General features: G+C 39.7%; 1 pseudogene; it reads right to left on the reverse strand.

Annotated features, from left to right (window-relative positions):
• Nucleotides 1–422: 422 nt before the first annotated feature.
• LOC139467490 (uncharacterized) overlaps nt 423–16,051 on the reverse strand; it is a 102,380-nt pseudogene continuing 86,751 nt past the window's right edge.

The following is a 16,051-nucleotide window of genomic DNA, read 5'->3' on the forward strand; positions in this document are numbered from 1 at the left end:
ATAGAAATCCGTAGATTGGCCCTCTAACCACGCCTCTGTGGCAGCCTTTATATCCTCGTCATCCTGGAAGCCTCTTCCACGTAGGGCAGATTTCATTTGCCGGAACAGGAAATAGTCATTGGGAGCTAAGTCTGGGCTGTAGGGTGTGTGATTTAACTGTTCGAATCCAAATTCACATATGGCGGCCTGTGCAATTCTCGACTTGTGAACCGGAGCGTTGTCATGCAAAAGTAGAATACTACGTGTTAACATCCCATGGCGTTTCCGGCGAATAGATTTACGCAATTCTTTCATTACATTAGCATAATACTGTCCATTGATTGTAGTTTTTGGTGGCATGTAATCAATCAGTTATATGCCTCTTACATCCCAACATATGGTGGCCATTACCTTGCCAGCCGATGGTTGAGTGCGAAACTTCCTCAGAGGCGGAGAATTGGGGTGCTTCCATTGCATAGATTCAAATTTAGTTTCTGGGTCCCTGTGGTGGATCCATGTTTACCACCTGTCACTAGACAAGAAGGAAATCCGGTTTCATCAGCAGTATAGATGTAGGAGGTAGATGTATAGATGTAGGAGGTCTCGACAACTTTCAGTTCTCTGATGGCGATCTTGAGCTCTGAGGTTTCTGCAGATACCTTGGACATATCAAGATGCCCATGAATAATGGTTACAACAGTTCCAACTGATATTTAGAATTGCCTTGAAAGTTCAGATACTTTCACTCGTCGGTCAGACAAAATTCTTCTTTCTATAGCAGCAATATGGTTTCCGGCTGGTTGGCACCTGAAGGCCTGCCTGACCTTGGACATGTAAAGACCAACGGCAAACTGTGAAATAGTCAGGAGTATTCTTACCCATCACTTTACACATGCGATCATGGATTTGCTTTGCATCCCTCCTTGGTAAGGAACTTTATTACAGCGCGTTGTTCATGTTTGAGAGAACCCATGATTGTGACACATATGTATGTATGTATGTATGTATGTATGTATGTATGTATGTATGTATGTATGTATGTATGTATGTATGTATGTATGTATGTATGTATGTATGTATGTATGTATGTATGTATGTATGTATGTTCTACTTTGATAGTGTCAGTAACGTCACTGGCCTTATAACGGTATGATAACGCGTTACTTTAAGCTAATTTCAAGTGTGGGGTGTTAACGTTTTAGTGAACTTGCACAAAATTTGGCATACTTCAAACCTCTATCTCGCTGATTGAAATGGTATTTAGCAAACATCATTCAGCAATGCAAATATTTTATTTAAGCGCATTAAAATATTTTGATTTTATTTCGGAACACAAGAAAACATTTCAATATAGTTATTACCACCTTTCTCACATGTGACCCGTTTTCATGGGCAGGAGTTTATCGAGAGCATTTTTTTGTAATTGAAACCTGGAACAAACACCTCATACTTCCCAAACAAGTAACCAAATACCCAAACCAAAAGGAAACCCATACAATACATCATCTGAGATGTGGTAATTCTTGTATTAATGTCAATGGATTATGGATTAATGACCTCTGGCGAAATAGCCGTATATCCGTTCCTCCATTCGGTTCCTGTCTGCGGATACAATCACCAGTTACATGTTATATCTTGGTTTTGATCTATTTCACAAGGCCTTAGTTCCACCGATCGAGGCATATCAACGACCGTCATGTGGAGAGATAGGAAAATGTAATTACCCAAAAGTGGGTCAGGTGTAGACAGAAGGTATATTAGCAGTTTGTCATGCCTGCCCATGTCTAAGCATTGTCTGGGAGGTTCATGTGTAAAATGAACAGCAACAGGGAATTTCCATATGACCAACTGGTGAAGACATCGGAGAAGTCGTTACGTGTTTTCAGAGCCAAGGATTAACGGTTCATGAGCACTTCTACGTCTCTGATGGCTGCAGCTCGTAAAATATATTTACCACCTCCCGACTACCCTTCCCTGTGTCAGACTCATAGCAACCAATCATGTGTTTTTGTTCATGATTTCACCTTTGAAGGTTTCAGATCGAAGATTAACAAGAAAGCAGCGTTATCGCAATCACTTGCCATGGGGTACATCAGAATTGTGTTTGTGCATACAGTAGTGAATATAAACTTAGTCTATAAAAAAACCCTATAAAGCTTTACAAAGAGATAGGCTTAATGATTAAATGTGAAACTAATGCACACAAAATGCCCCTTATCTGGTTAAAATAAATCCGTCTTGATAAGTCTCTCACTGAGATAAGTTAAACTAACTTCTTTATTTTTATGAGGAAATGTGTTCCTAGTGCAGACACTATTCACTAAGTAAAAAATATGGATTCTGAGCCGTAAGACTGTCAAAATATAATGTTCGAACTAAGTCTTTACAACAAGGTTGTCTTAGATAAGCATGCAAAGTTTCATTCATGCAACTTCCGCAGCTTCTGAGAAAACTTGCTCCTGTTGCAGACACAAAGCACTTTGTAAAATAACACAGATCAAGGGACATAACTTTGCAAAAAGATGATGGACGGGACCAATTTTCGATTGTTTAGACAAGTATCTCTCAGAGAAAAAGCAAGCAAGCAAAGCATTTAAATCGTACACGAAAATCGTATCTATCTATAATTCCTATTTCTTTCAATTTGGGGACACGGATGCCCAAGTCGTCTAGTGAGCTACAATTCGCTGTGAAGAGTAATGTCCCGTGGGCACCCTAGGTACCTAATATCGTGGGTTCGAATCCCGGTTCGCCCCGATTGTGTTTCTCGGTTCGTAAGCACCGTATCATTGTTGGTGGGTTTTGCCGAAACGTCTAAAGCCCACATCACTTCGTGCTTTCCAACATTAATTTGACAGACCGTCATATAACTGTAATAGTGTTCAAAGCGTCACTCACTCATTCACTTTAAATAACATAACTTGAAATGAAAATTTCACTTGCATGGATATATAGTAAAGGAATCCCTCGTGTATGCTCATCCCGCAAGTTAAATAGATGTATATAACAGTATTTTGTCTGATGGCGGTATATATTACTTTCATGTCTATTACATATATTCAATCGTGAGAACGTAACGTGTTAATAGAGGAGGCACAAACCGGAATGGCCTGCTTTGAAAATGCGACAAACCAACTCAATGGACTAAGTATCACAGGTTTCCTAAACAAGATATATCACAAATGATTATTCCGCTGATGCTCAACAACAGGTGAACATGTACATTCTTAACGTGATTTCATTATGGCTTAGTAACATCATCCATACGAGCTCTGGTTCAACCAGAGTTCCCCAAATGAGGCGTGTGTTCCTCATGTCAAGGCGATACCTGAAATTACTGTAGTAATTGACCAATTATGCCATAACTTGCATCTGAAAAGGTTGCACTTAGCCAGAACGCCCACAGTTATATTAGGGACATGGCTAATTTGAACGTGTAAAGTATGTTTCTGTTTATAGATATTCCGTTGGTTTGCCATGCGACGCTATTTACGTAACCAAACCGGATTGTCGTCTCTTTGATGTTATTGAAAGTACGCTGATGCCACGGAAGCTGCCTTATAATGCCTATCTTCTTGCCGTCTGTTACCGAGTTTTGACGGAGTCCTTCATAAGTGAAGATAATGCAGTTGATATCATTAATAAAGCACGAATTATCTCAATACATATTTATAACATTGTTGACAAACATGTGGTACTGATACGGCAGTTACGTAACACAAACACACACACTCATGCATTCTCTATCTCACACACAAGCAGAGAGAGAGAGAGAGAGAGAGAGAGAGAGAGAGAGAGAGAGAGAGAAATGGGTAAATTGACATGTATTACAAAAAAAGCGTGAAGGATCTTGGCATGAGAGATTAACTACAGTGATAAAGAATCGGGGAGCCCTTCACATTTTTTAGTAGTACTACTAGTATATGTAGACGGAGTGCACGTCCAGTAAAATAAATTCTTTCACAATGGTCTGCGACATGTATGGGCTGTCATCACATATTGCGCTAATGCACCTGATTTAACTGAAATGCGGTTTTTAAAGCGGCGTTTTACCCAACTATCTCACCCACTCTCTCAAGAGCTGTTCATTTCGCATTTCGTATAAGTCTACCGACTGTAATATTACTCGAGATTTAAATTCATTACCACCTACAGCACACTGTAGGCAAAACTATCGACATGTCTAAAGAACATCCACAAAGAATATCGAATTCACTAACATTCTGCAAAGATTGTGTTTGAACCCGTTACCTGAGCTGAGGTATTACGACACACCTAAACGTTTTTCGAAACCCACACAGTTTGATATGATGGCTGAGTAATTGAAAATAAATGCGCAACATAATAACCCTGAGGAAGGGTTGATCCATTCTAAATGTTACCAGCAGCTGCAATAAGCCTCTCTAAACGTGTGATTAAGATCAAACAATGCACTAATGGACTTTAATGCACTAGTTCTATGTGTACTCGCGTCTGGTCACTGTAAATGATCGTATTGCAATGTGTTAGATGTAACTGTAGCGTAAAGAGGGTTGTGGTGTTTCCTTTCGTTGGGCCATGAGATAAGGTGAGGTGAAATGGTCGCCTTCAAGACTGTTGTACTTATATAGCACGTGTGTGTGTGTGTGTGTGTGTGTGTGTGTGTGTGTGTGTGTGTGTGTGTGTGTGTGTGTGTGTGTGTGTATGTGGCTGTGTGTGCCCGCTTCTACTAGCCCTAACTAATGCCGGTTTTGTAGTGCTAGCACACTGATATACAAGTTTAATTAAAATAGCCCACTCTGACACAGTATACTGACTCCGAGTCTCTGAATGCCTTGCGCCAGCTAGGATGACACCGTGCACGATATGTATTAGTATTTGTACTATTTGTGCACTATTTATACATATTTATTTGTGCGTGTATATTATCTTTGAGTGTGTGTGTGTGTGTGTGTGTGTGTGTGTGTGGCTGTGGCTGTGGCTGTGTGTGGCTGCTTCTACTAGCCCTTACTAATGCCGGTTTTATAGTGCTAGCACACTGATATACAAGTTTAATTAAAATAGCCCACTCTGACACAGTATACTGACTCCGAGTCCCTTAATGCCTTGCGCCAGCTAGGATGACACCGTGCACGATATGTCTTAGTATTTTTACTATTTATGCGCTATTATACATATTTGTTTGTGCGTGAATATTATCTTTGTGTGTGTGTGTGTGTGTGTGTGTGTGTGTGTGTGTGTGTGTGCGTGTGCGTGCGTGCGTGCGTGCGCGCGCGTGGCTGCTTCTACTAGCCCTAACTAATGCCGGTTTTATAGTGCTAGCACACTGATATACAAGTTTAATTAAAATAGCCCACTCTGACACAGTATACTGACTCCGAGTCCCTTAATGCCTTGCGCCAGCTAGGGTGACACCCAGCACGATATGTCTTAGTATTTGTACTATTTGTGCACTATTTATACATATTTGTATGTGCGTGTATATTATCTGTGTGTGTGTGTGTGTGTGTGTGTGTGTGTGTGTGTGTGTGTGTGTGCTCTTATGAATTATGATAGTGTATATGAACAGCCCGTTTTGTTTATGTGCGTGTATATTATCTTTGCGTGTGTGTGTGTGTGAATTATGATAGTGTGTATGAACAGTCTGTGCTGTAAATGGTATGTTATGGCGATAGGTTCTTAGGTTAATATGTGTGCAGTGAAAGTTTATAGAGGAAATGTAGGTGTGGTTATGATAGGTCTGTTGGTGATGTGTGGAGAAGGGAGTGTGGTTATTAGTGGTTGTGGCTGTATACCGGTAGACCGGTATGTGTGGGTAGTTAGTATTTGATCAACGCTGTGTGGCTGACCCATGCTAATGAATGTATGATCTGTGCATGTGTATATGTGGGTAGTGAATGTACGGCAATGATGTATGTATGCGTGGGTATGATTTATGTTGGGTGTATGTGTGGGTCGTGAAGGTATTTGTTTTAGACAATGCTGTGTGTATGTGTGGGTAGTGTGTGTAAGGTTTATTCTGTGTGTATGTGTAGGTAGTGAATATATGGTATGTGTTGTGTACATGTGTAGGTTTGTTTGTTTGTTTAACGCCGCACTCGGGAATATTCCAGCTATATGACGACGGTCTGTAAATATTCGAGTCTGGACCAGACAATCCAGTGATGGATATCATGAGTATCGATCCACGCAATTGGGATCAATGACGTGCATCAACCAAGTCAGCGAGCCTGACCACCCGATCCGTTAGTCGCCTTTTTTACACAGTCGGGCGAAACAACAGACAACTAACAGTTAACAGAAACGTGTATTTACGTCCACCACACATGTTACATCAAGAACACATTCTAGAATAAACACTTCAATTAAGACATTAATCAGTGTTGACAACTCTTCAGTGGTACCAGCAATTTCGGTCCAACATTGTATATAAACCTTTCAGTTAATGTGGCCTTGAAGAGATTTAATGCCGTCTTTGCTAAATTAATCAAGAGAGCACAACCTTTTCTCTCACCCGTCAACATTAATGGTACTGCATTTTACAATGATTGGTTAGTTGCCATGTTTGATTTTGTCTAGACCACTTAATACTACAGAGTGTACATTTTAGAAGCAAGTTGTCACAACATACACTGTATGTACAGGTACATGTAGGCATACTCGTATCAAGCGCATTTGAGATAAAACAAATATCCCAATACAACTGTGTCTTCCGCTTTAAACGTTGTAAGTTCAACTTCTTCGTGTTACATTTAGTCTGAACTTGCGAAATTACATGTTGACTTCGAATTTATTACCTTTAAATACCATAAGGTGTAAATGTTGAAACCGTAGTGAAATTAAAACTATTTGTGAGACCATGTGCAACTAAAAACTGCACATTTTATCGTCATTTCATATTTACAGAATTATATTTAGATATGCTCTTGAAGTGTGGCATGGGAAATGAATTCTCGTAACTGCATATGGGGACGAACGGTGTTGAAGATTGGATTTGCGTTGTCGGGACGGACGATGTATATGGGTAGACTAACGTCGTGGATCTGCGTTATCGAGGTGAATGTGGATATTGGATACGGTTGAGTCATGCCATGGGTCACGGTCAACAATAACATAGAACGGTGTAAGGCAGTAAGTGGGGAGCTGTTGTCGGGCTGGCCGATGAAGAAGAGGGGACATGCTATTTCTGGTCGGAAGGTGTAATAGATCGGCGTTGTCTGACATAACGATACATAATATGTGTCCGTGTTGTCCAGGCCGACATGATGAATTGAGTCTCACAAATAATACACGTTGTCGGTGCGGACGTGGTAGTCAGTGAAATGATTGGGTGTAAAAGATAAGATAATGTATGAGATTTGATATGTGTTGTCAGGCGTGACAGAAAGACATGATGTATTTGTTTTAATGTCTTACCTTATTAAAACTATTAAGAATCATGCTGAAAATTACAGTTTGTTTAGAATTGTAATGAGGTACTGAGTTATGAGACACTATTTATGAAATAATGTACATTAATTACAGCCATAAAAACGAAAAGATAATATATTCTAAGTACACAATAATACAAAATACATGCTTATGCAAATATGTATGTAAATAGGGGACAAGCGGGTGGTGTGCAGTATAAATTGTCTTTGTTTCAGGATAAAATAAAAGGTTTTGGAAGAAAGAGTACATAAAATGTTGAAGATAAAACCCACTTTCTCTGTGTAATGTTATTATAATACTTCATTGGTCAATTTTATAACAATAACAATTTATGACAATTCAATGAAAGCAATGTTGCATGTATTGCATGTTTTGCATGTAATTTTGTTTAAAACAGAAGTATTGGCACAAAAAATTCTAAATCTCAGTATTAAGTTCTAAGTTCATATTTCCTCAGTTTTCCTTTCTTCAGCATCAAGGGGCCGACAAAAGTTTGACTTATGTTGATTTTTGTTTTGCAAATACTTGAGGTGTATACTACAGGTATCATGACACATAATTCAAATCATTTTAATATATTTTAGCTACTTCTTTTGGTTTCAGTTCAACATGTAAAAACCCGTAAAAACCAAATTGGCCCATAGGCGAGCAATGTTACATTGGTTCAAAACTCTTTTTTGTTTAAAAAACCCATAAACATGCTTTAAAAGTATCATGGCGCATAATCCAACTTGTTTTTAACATAATTCAACTTATTTGTGGCATTATAAAAACATTTGGCCCATGGTTATGCAAAATCACTAATATGCAACCAAATGTGTGGCCGTGCTGGATAGATTTGTTGAGTCGTGAATGAAATCCTTCTAGGTTCTCATTTGTTCCGGGTCCGACAATGGAGTGTTGATTCAACAGCTTCTGTCGAAAGCGGGGCTCATCGTCCACCCAGGAAAAAACGATGTAATCGTTTATCTCATCAGCTCGGGAAACATCTGAACTGGAGTTCATGGCATCTTGGACTTCGAGCTTGTGAAGTAGGGAAAGTCCAGCAGCTCTTCGGATCCATCGACGGACGTCTGGATTCTCTTTGTGGGAGACAGCTAGGCCGAGGTTCTGGGTCTTCCTGCATATAGCCTGTGAGAAGTGGAAGAAACAACCCTCTACTTAACACGGGGGACTTTCGGTCGTTGTTGCGAGGATGACTGCGATTCCAAAATATGTCTGGGTGGATGCAGGGGCCAAAGGTCTGCGTATCTGCTGCTCATGGGTTTCCACAATGATATATTTTCAGCGATTACAATGAATATAAGGGACAAAACAATTCCATAACCACAAGAATATGTACTAAAACGTCCATTGTACGATTCCGACCATATCATTTAGGACATAAACCTACCATGCTTTGAAACTTCATGTAGTCCAATTGCAGTGTAGATACCTCTTATTTTAATTTGGAACCGGCAACAACTCTTGAAAACGGTCTTCTCTTGCAACGCATAACTGCCTTCGTTATGTCTCATAATGTCATCGAAGCAGTCAGGGTTATGGCCTTGAACGTCAAAACCGTAACCAAAAAGATCCCATATCAAACCTATCGTATTTCCTCTATTAGACACTCGGACGTCTATTATTTTCGAGAGAGCTGTTGACCCAGCATGTATTCGAGACCTGGCTTGTATTATAGATCCAACGTCTAATAGTGGAAATAAAAAGTCCGTATCAGTGATCGATATGTTGGCTATCGATGTATTCATACGAATGTGTTTCTATGAAAAGGCTAAATATGTTTAAAAGAGGTTTCCGTTGCAAACTGGAAACCTCTTTTTAAGCCAATCGGAATCAAGCATACTTCAATGTCATGGTATATTATTAGCATCTGTTTATGAACCACTATAAAATAGTAATGATAACAGATGTTCTGGAAATGGCGAGCGTTTCCTCTCCCACCGGTGGCACCCGTCACAAAAACATCCAAAGGCTAGACAATTGTTCACCTGAAAGAAAACACGGGAAAATATGGTAGTCAAAATAGGGAATTTCATCAATTTGGCTAATGCTATTTTGAAAAGTGGACCAGAACCGTATATTGTCCATGGCAGAGTCAAACATGCTATTGGGGCAACATAATTGTACCACTCGTGACATAGGTCATCAATATCTTAGTACATGGATCTTAAGTTAAACTGTATGGCCAAATTCGCTTATTTTGATTGTGCCAATCCGAGCAGAAATCCCGATTCCTATGCTCAATTAAAGAAACGTCCGACATGCTATGATACATCTCCAATACTGTTTAAAGCGGCGTAAAACATAAATCACACCATGTGCTTAATTCGCATGCAAAGATTCTTACATGTTAGGGTTCGTTTTTCAAACTGTCACATTTTGATATGCCGTTCGCGAAGAGATGCCGAATTAGTTCGTTCTGTCGCAAATATACACCTGGAAATTAATTAAGCATGTATCCGTATATTAGATATTATGGCCCTTTTCCACGCAATACCATTGTCCACGAGCTTGGTGTTACGAACACTGCACGTGAAGCACAATACCCATGAAATGTCTGAAAACACATATTGGTCGTGAACATTGCTGCAACAGAGGCTGAATGCTAATGACAAAGCATTATCATGGCACGTCGTAGGTTGTCTGAAGCATTACCGAACAACAAAAGAAGACAAGGACAGACACGCCTAGGTCAACCTCGCCAGACATCGAAGAGAGAAGATGTAGCATTATGAAGGCTCGTGAGACGACCTCCATTTGACAACAATAATGTTTTAAAGGCACAGTGGCTACCAGGAAGAGCGATTTCAACCAGAACCAAGGGCAAATGGTCTGGCTACGAGACAGAAGTCCAATCAAACGTCCCTTGTTCAAAACAGGCCCATAATGCGGCTCGTCTGGTAGGGTCTAATCAACGTCTACGCAGGAGTATTCCATCATGGCAGAGTGTCCATTTTTCTGATGAAAGTGGGTTTCTGTTGCACATGGTGGTACACTGGAGACAGTTAAATAAGACATGGCCGCAAACAACATTCTAGAGACCCATCCATTTGTTGGGGGATCGGTAATGGTTTTAGGAATTGTTTGATTCAATTGTAAACTTGATCATGACTTGATCATTGTGCAGGATAATGTGATCGTACCTCGATATCAGGATGATATCCCGGATGATAACCCTTTGAAAATCATGCGTTGGCCACTAGACTTAGCGTCATGGATGATAATGCTAGACCTTACAGATCATTTGCTCTTCTGGAATGCTTACGTCAGAATGTCATCGAGACACTTCCTTGGCCAGCATGAAGTCCCGATCTTTATCCAAGAGAACATCTATGGGATATTTTAGGCCGTCAAGTTCGACAGATACCCACCTGTACACAATGTACAACTTGTTGCTGTTTTGCATGCGGAATGGACTGGAATACCTCAACGTCAAGTCCACCGTTTGATTCATGGCATGAAGAAGTGCTGATGCGGCTTCAAGCAATATCTACTCACTAAACTTAATGAACTCGTTGTCCTCTTTATTTGTTTTCCGACTACGTTTAAAACACACAACTACAGAAACTACTATTTATTTCATAAACTAAATGAGATGGTCTATAATCACGACGGATGTGTAACTCCATTTGCGTATTCCATTCAATGAGTGAGAAGCCATATGTTTATTGATTGGTACATGTACATGTACGTTGTTCAAAGATCCACTCCGAATCCCACCCACATGCCGGCAATACTTCATAATGGTTTCTATTATTGGATGTGATCACCTTGTTTTGGTTCCGTCTGCAACTAACCGATATATTGATCCATGATCACAGAACATTAGGTGCATGTATTACACAACTAGTATCTGTTAAATGCTCTAATGTAAGCCTTTTTAGTCAATACACGAGGAAACGATTCTCTACACCGGGAGGGACAGAACTTACAGTTGATACCAATCAATAACAGTAAATTATAGTGATTAAAAACCCAACGTTGGGACTATTTGAAAAAACAACAACTTAAGTGTCACACTGTGAATTATGAAACAGATGAGGCCATTTCAGTGATATCTTTAATTTCTAGGCCACGTGGGTAGATCAGAGTACGGGAATTTGATGTACGGAATGATAGCCCGATCATATACCAATCAGATCATCGATATACCTGAAGCTTAAAATTAAGTAATACCTTATTCACATGAATATTATCAAAGAGGGATCCAGCTTTTCACATATTGTTTTGTAACGTGGTACATTCATAAGATTACATGTTATTTAGTTATTTATTGTTTACACAATGAACAGTGCCAGGTATATTCTAAGTCAGTAACATGGTTACAATATAACTAAATACGTATAAATGATATTTGAGAAGAGTTAAGCATGGATACCTTATGTTTCGTTTGAATATGTTTAAGAAAATATAATGTACAGCCGCAACGACATACATGTTACATTTTGTAGACACAGAAACCTCATATCATGTTGCTCATCGTGCTTGTCACTTCCACATGTTCCCTTTGAACTTTAGTGAAACAGAGGAGAGTTTGCTGTTGAACAATCCCGAACTGCAACCGATTTCTATTGACAACTATCAGTAGGGATCTTCAAAGTGACCAATTGTGCAAATGTCATTGCCATGTCACCGCTTTAATATTATGATATGGATATATCCGGACCAACCTCGTTTAAGGTTACTTCTAATTGCATCAGGACATGACGTTGGTTTGGGAAGGGACTTGTTTTGCTTGTTAATGTCACTGAATTCAGAAATAAATAGTTCCGTTCGCTTCATTGGTAATTGGTTTATATAATGATGCGTTTGGAAGTGATTAAACAGACGTTAGGATAATTGGAATGGTCGTTACTATGCTTACGCACAGTGAGATCTCAATCCAAGTTAATTAATTCAATTTGCTGGTCATGTTACAGTTCTGCCACAGTAACTGTTACTGTTTTGCCACATAATGCAGTAAATGTTACAAGTTTGCCACATAATACAACTACACTACTCTGCCATACGACAATGTCTAAAAATCAGAACACGCAAATTGTGCTAAAATAGGTACTGGATTACAAACTGTGGTGTTATGACATTACACAGTAATAGTTTCAGTAGATTTATGTAGCAAGACGATCGCAATCTTAATTCTAAGGCTGACATATATGAGTTAAGATCGAGCTACGGTTGCTATGTGAAACCAGTTTTAACTGAAGAAGAAATCTGCCAAAACCACGCATCGGTACTATCAACGTTTGACTTGACAAAGCGTCCGTACAAAGAGAGAGAGAGAGAGAGAGAGAGAGAGAGAGAGAGAGAGAGAGAGAGAGAGAGAGAGAGAGAGGAGAGAGAGAGAGAGAGAGAGAGAGAGAGAGAGAGAGAGAGAGAGAGAGAGAGAGAGAGAGAGAGAGAGAGAGAGAGAGAGAGAGAGAGATCGCTGGTTTCAGGAAATATACAAACAAATCTATATCTCAAAGATTAATCATAATCCTTAATGCCATGAAGGGAGAGCTGCACTTATATTCACATAAAGTATTTAAGACAAGTGAATTAATACCATATCGATTCTCTAAAAACTCAAAGGATTTGCTTAAATATTTTGCAATCTCAAAAAAGAACCAAGTTCAATTCTGGCAAAACATTTGATTTTTCAACCTTGTACACTACTATCCCACACGACACACTTTAGGACAAACTTCATTCTTTTGATAAATAGGGCATTTGTTTAATCCAGGCTGGTTATTTGCTTGCATTGACGATTTATATTTACTAAACTTGGTAGCAATAGATATAGTTACATCTCTTCCTTCAGTTTCAGGTATATCAATGATCTGATATCGTTCAAAAATGGTCAAAGAGCCAATTCCCTTCTACTGATTTACCACCAGAACTAGATGTAAAAGAGACCAATGAAACTGCATCAACTGTTTTATAATACATAGATCAGATACTACATAAAGGTTGCCAAGCATCACCTCTTTAAAGATAATGTGTCAAATCGTGTGCGTCTGTTGAAATATCCCAAATCAATATTGCGTGAGGACATGTTTAATGAAACAAAAGTCCGTTGTCATGTGCCACACAATGTTAATGAAAACAAAATATACAAAGAAAAAAGTTAAGCACAACCCTATTTCTGAACCATGACAAATGGCATGGGATGACTGACCACAGGAGCTGAGCGATACAAATGTCATCGGGTAGAACAAACATTTGACAACAAATAAGGAAGATATTGGTGAGTTGTGATTGAAAGTTACTATCAAAAATATCATGGTAACACAGGTTCTGTTTTTGACCTGAGACAAAACCTAAAAAAATGGAGCTGCAGGATTAAGTAAACGAGTTACGTTTGATGTTTCATGTTACAATATTCCTTTAAGTCTCGTGAAACAGATCAGTAGTGGGTATAAGCGCCACGTGCCCGGATGACGCATTCCACCCTACGTCTCATGCCTCCAGTCAGACGTTGGATCTGTTGATGAGTCAACAACAACCGCTCCTGATGCAATGTTGCTTCCAATTGCCGTAAACCTTGTACAGCAGGGTCTCGTGCCTGCATGCGCCGCCCCAGAATATCCCAGACATGTTCAAAGGGGTTCAAATTGGGCTCATTGCTGGCAAGGGTAGAGTCGTTATTGCATTGGCCTTCAAGTAATCCACGACTGAATGCGAACGATGAAGCCTTGCATTGTCATACATGTACTGAGGTCGAGTGGCAAAAGGGTGGTTGTCAAAATGAGGAACAATGACTGGACGTCCCAGATGTACTGAGCCCCTGTTAAGTTGCCCCTTATGGTGACCAAATCCAACCTGCTATCATGTGAGATACAACCCCAAACCATTACTGAGCCCCCGCCGTATGCCGCTGTCGGTTTAATGTTCCTGGGGATGTAGGCCATGTTCATGTGCCTCCAAACTCTCGTTCTTCCATCAGTGATGTGGAGCAGAAACCCACTTTCGTCTGACCAATGGATCCGTCTCCAAGTTTTCAGATTCCTGTTCTGTCGTGCAATACACCATGCTGGCGTCCTGCTGATTTCAGCTGGTTCCTGACGGTTCTGTTGCTGAAACAACGATTGGTGTCTACATTTCATAACTTTTGAGGTGCAATCCGTCATGCTCTTCCGCGAAGATTTCATAGCTCTTGCTCAAACGATGACCAGGCTTAGAACAAACCATGCCTCAGTGAATCTTTCAAAAAGGTTAATGGTAGAAATGTTGTACAATATGTTTCTGTATGTTTTCAGGTGAACAATTGTTTTTGTGTGTGTGGCAGGATACACTCACCATTTCGTAAACACCTGGTATCATCACTATTAGTGATTCATAATTACATGGTTATGATTATTGAAATGGTTTTGTCGTTATAATAAGAACAAGGTAACTAATTCTTAACTTCGCTAATTATAACGTTACGTTGTTTTGTGAAAGAAGGCCCTGGGCTCCTTTCCACAGAGGAATATTACCGCTATCACTATCGTAACTTCGTCACGATATGGCTGAAATATTGCCGATGTGACGTAAAGCATTAACTCACTCACTCGCTCACTATCGTAACTCTCAAAGTTTAACAAAGACTTATGAGAGTCGTAGCGCTAAGATTGCTTTGTGGCAATGGGTCCAGGACTGTAAAGTTGCATAGTCTGGAACGGTGCATCACAGAGTGTGAGATATACAGGGTACTAAGCATCTTCTGTTTGAATCAGAAAACTGAAAAATAATTTTCGTTTTGTTTGTCTGTTGTTTTACGCCGCACTCAGCTTTATGACGGCCGTCTGTGAATAATCGAGTCTGGACCAGACACTCCAGTGATTGACATCATGAGCATCGATCTACGCAATTGGGATATGATGACATGCATCAACCACCCGATCCCGTTAGTCGTTTTTTAGGACAAGGATTGCTCAATATCTATTTTTACCCGGATCTTCACGGACAACAACTTTTTTCATCTGGGACAAAATATAATATATGTATATGAACATAACAACCTTTTTATGACCAAGTGTTCAACACGTTCTTTATGTAAATCATAATCTCATAAACTTATGATAAGGTCACACAAAGCTGACAATGGTGAACCTTAGAAGTCTACAAGCGTAAGATCTACCTGAGAAACAGACATGGCTGATACCAAACATCAATAGGATTCCGACTGTCTGTGTATGCTGCTGCATTCATACGGATCTCTCCGCCATGTCAAGTCAAGGTAATCGCAAACCACCACCTCCTACTGAAGAAACCTTCAGACATCTTTCAACGCTGTCTACTGATAGATATGTTTCCGTCTGTTTGAACGTAGGAACTGATTACAGCGACTGAGAATGTTCTGACTAAAACCCGGCGATATGTAAAGGATTATTTTAGATTAAATATGATATTGCATGCCTTGCCTGAAATGATGGCCCCGACGTATCGATCTTCAAAAAAACTAAAGGAGTTATTTTCCTTTTGATTAACCAAGTGTCCACCGCATCTTAAAGATCAAAGGCCATGTTATAGGTATAATGAGTCATTGAGATAATGTCATCCACATCGATATGAAGACAGGGCTGTGTTTAGCTATTCGTTTGTGTGTTGTGTAACGCCGCACTGAGCAATATGCCAGCTGTATCATACAATCGAGTCTTTACATACAAACTAGTAAATGTTATTATGAGCAACGTCT

Source organism: Haliotis cracherodii, unplaced genomic scaffold, assembly GCF_022045235.1.
Source record: "Haliotis cracherodii isolate W230 unplaced genomic scaffold, xgHalCrac1.p SCAF_2, whole genome shotgun sequence".
Taxonomy (NCBI): Eukaryota; Metazoa; Mollusca; class Gastropoda; order Lepetellida; family Haliotidae; genus Haliotis; species Haliotis cracherodii.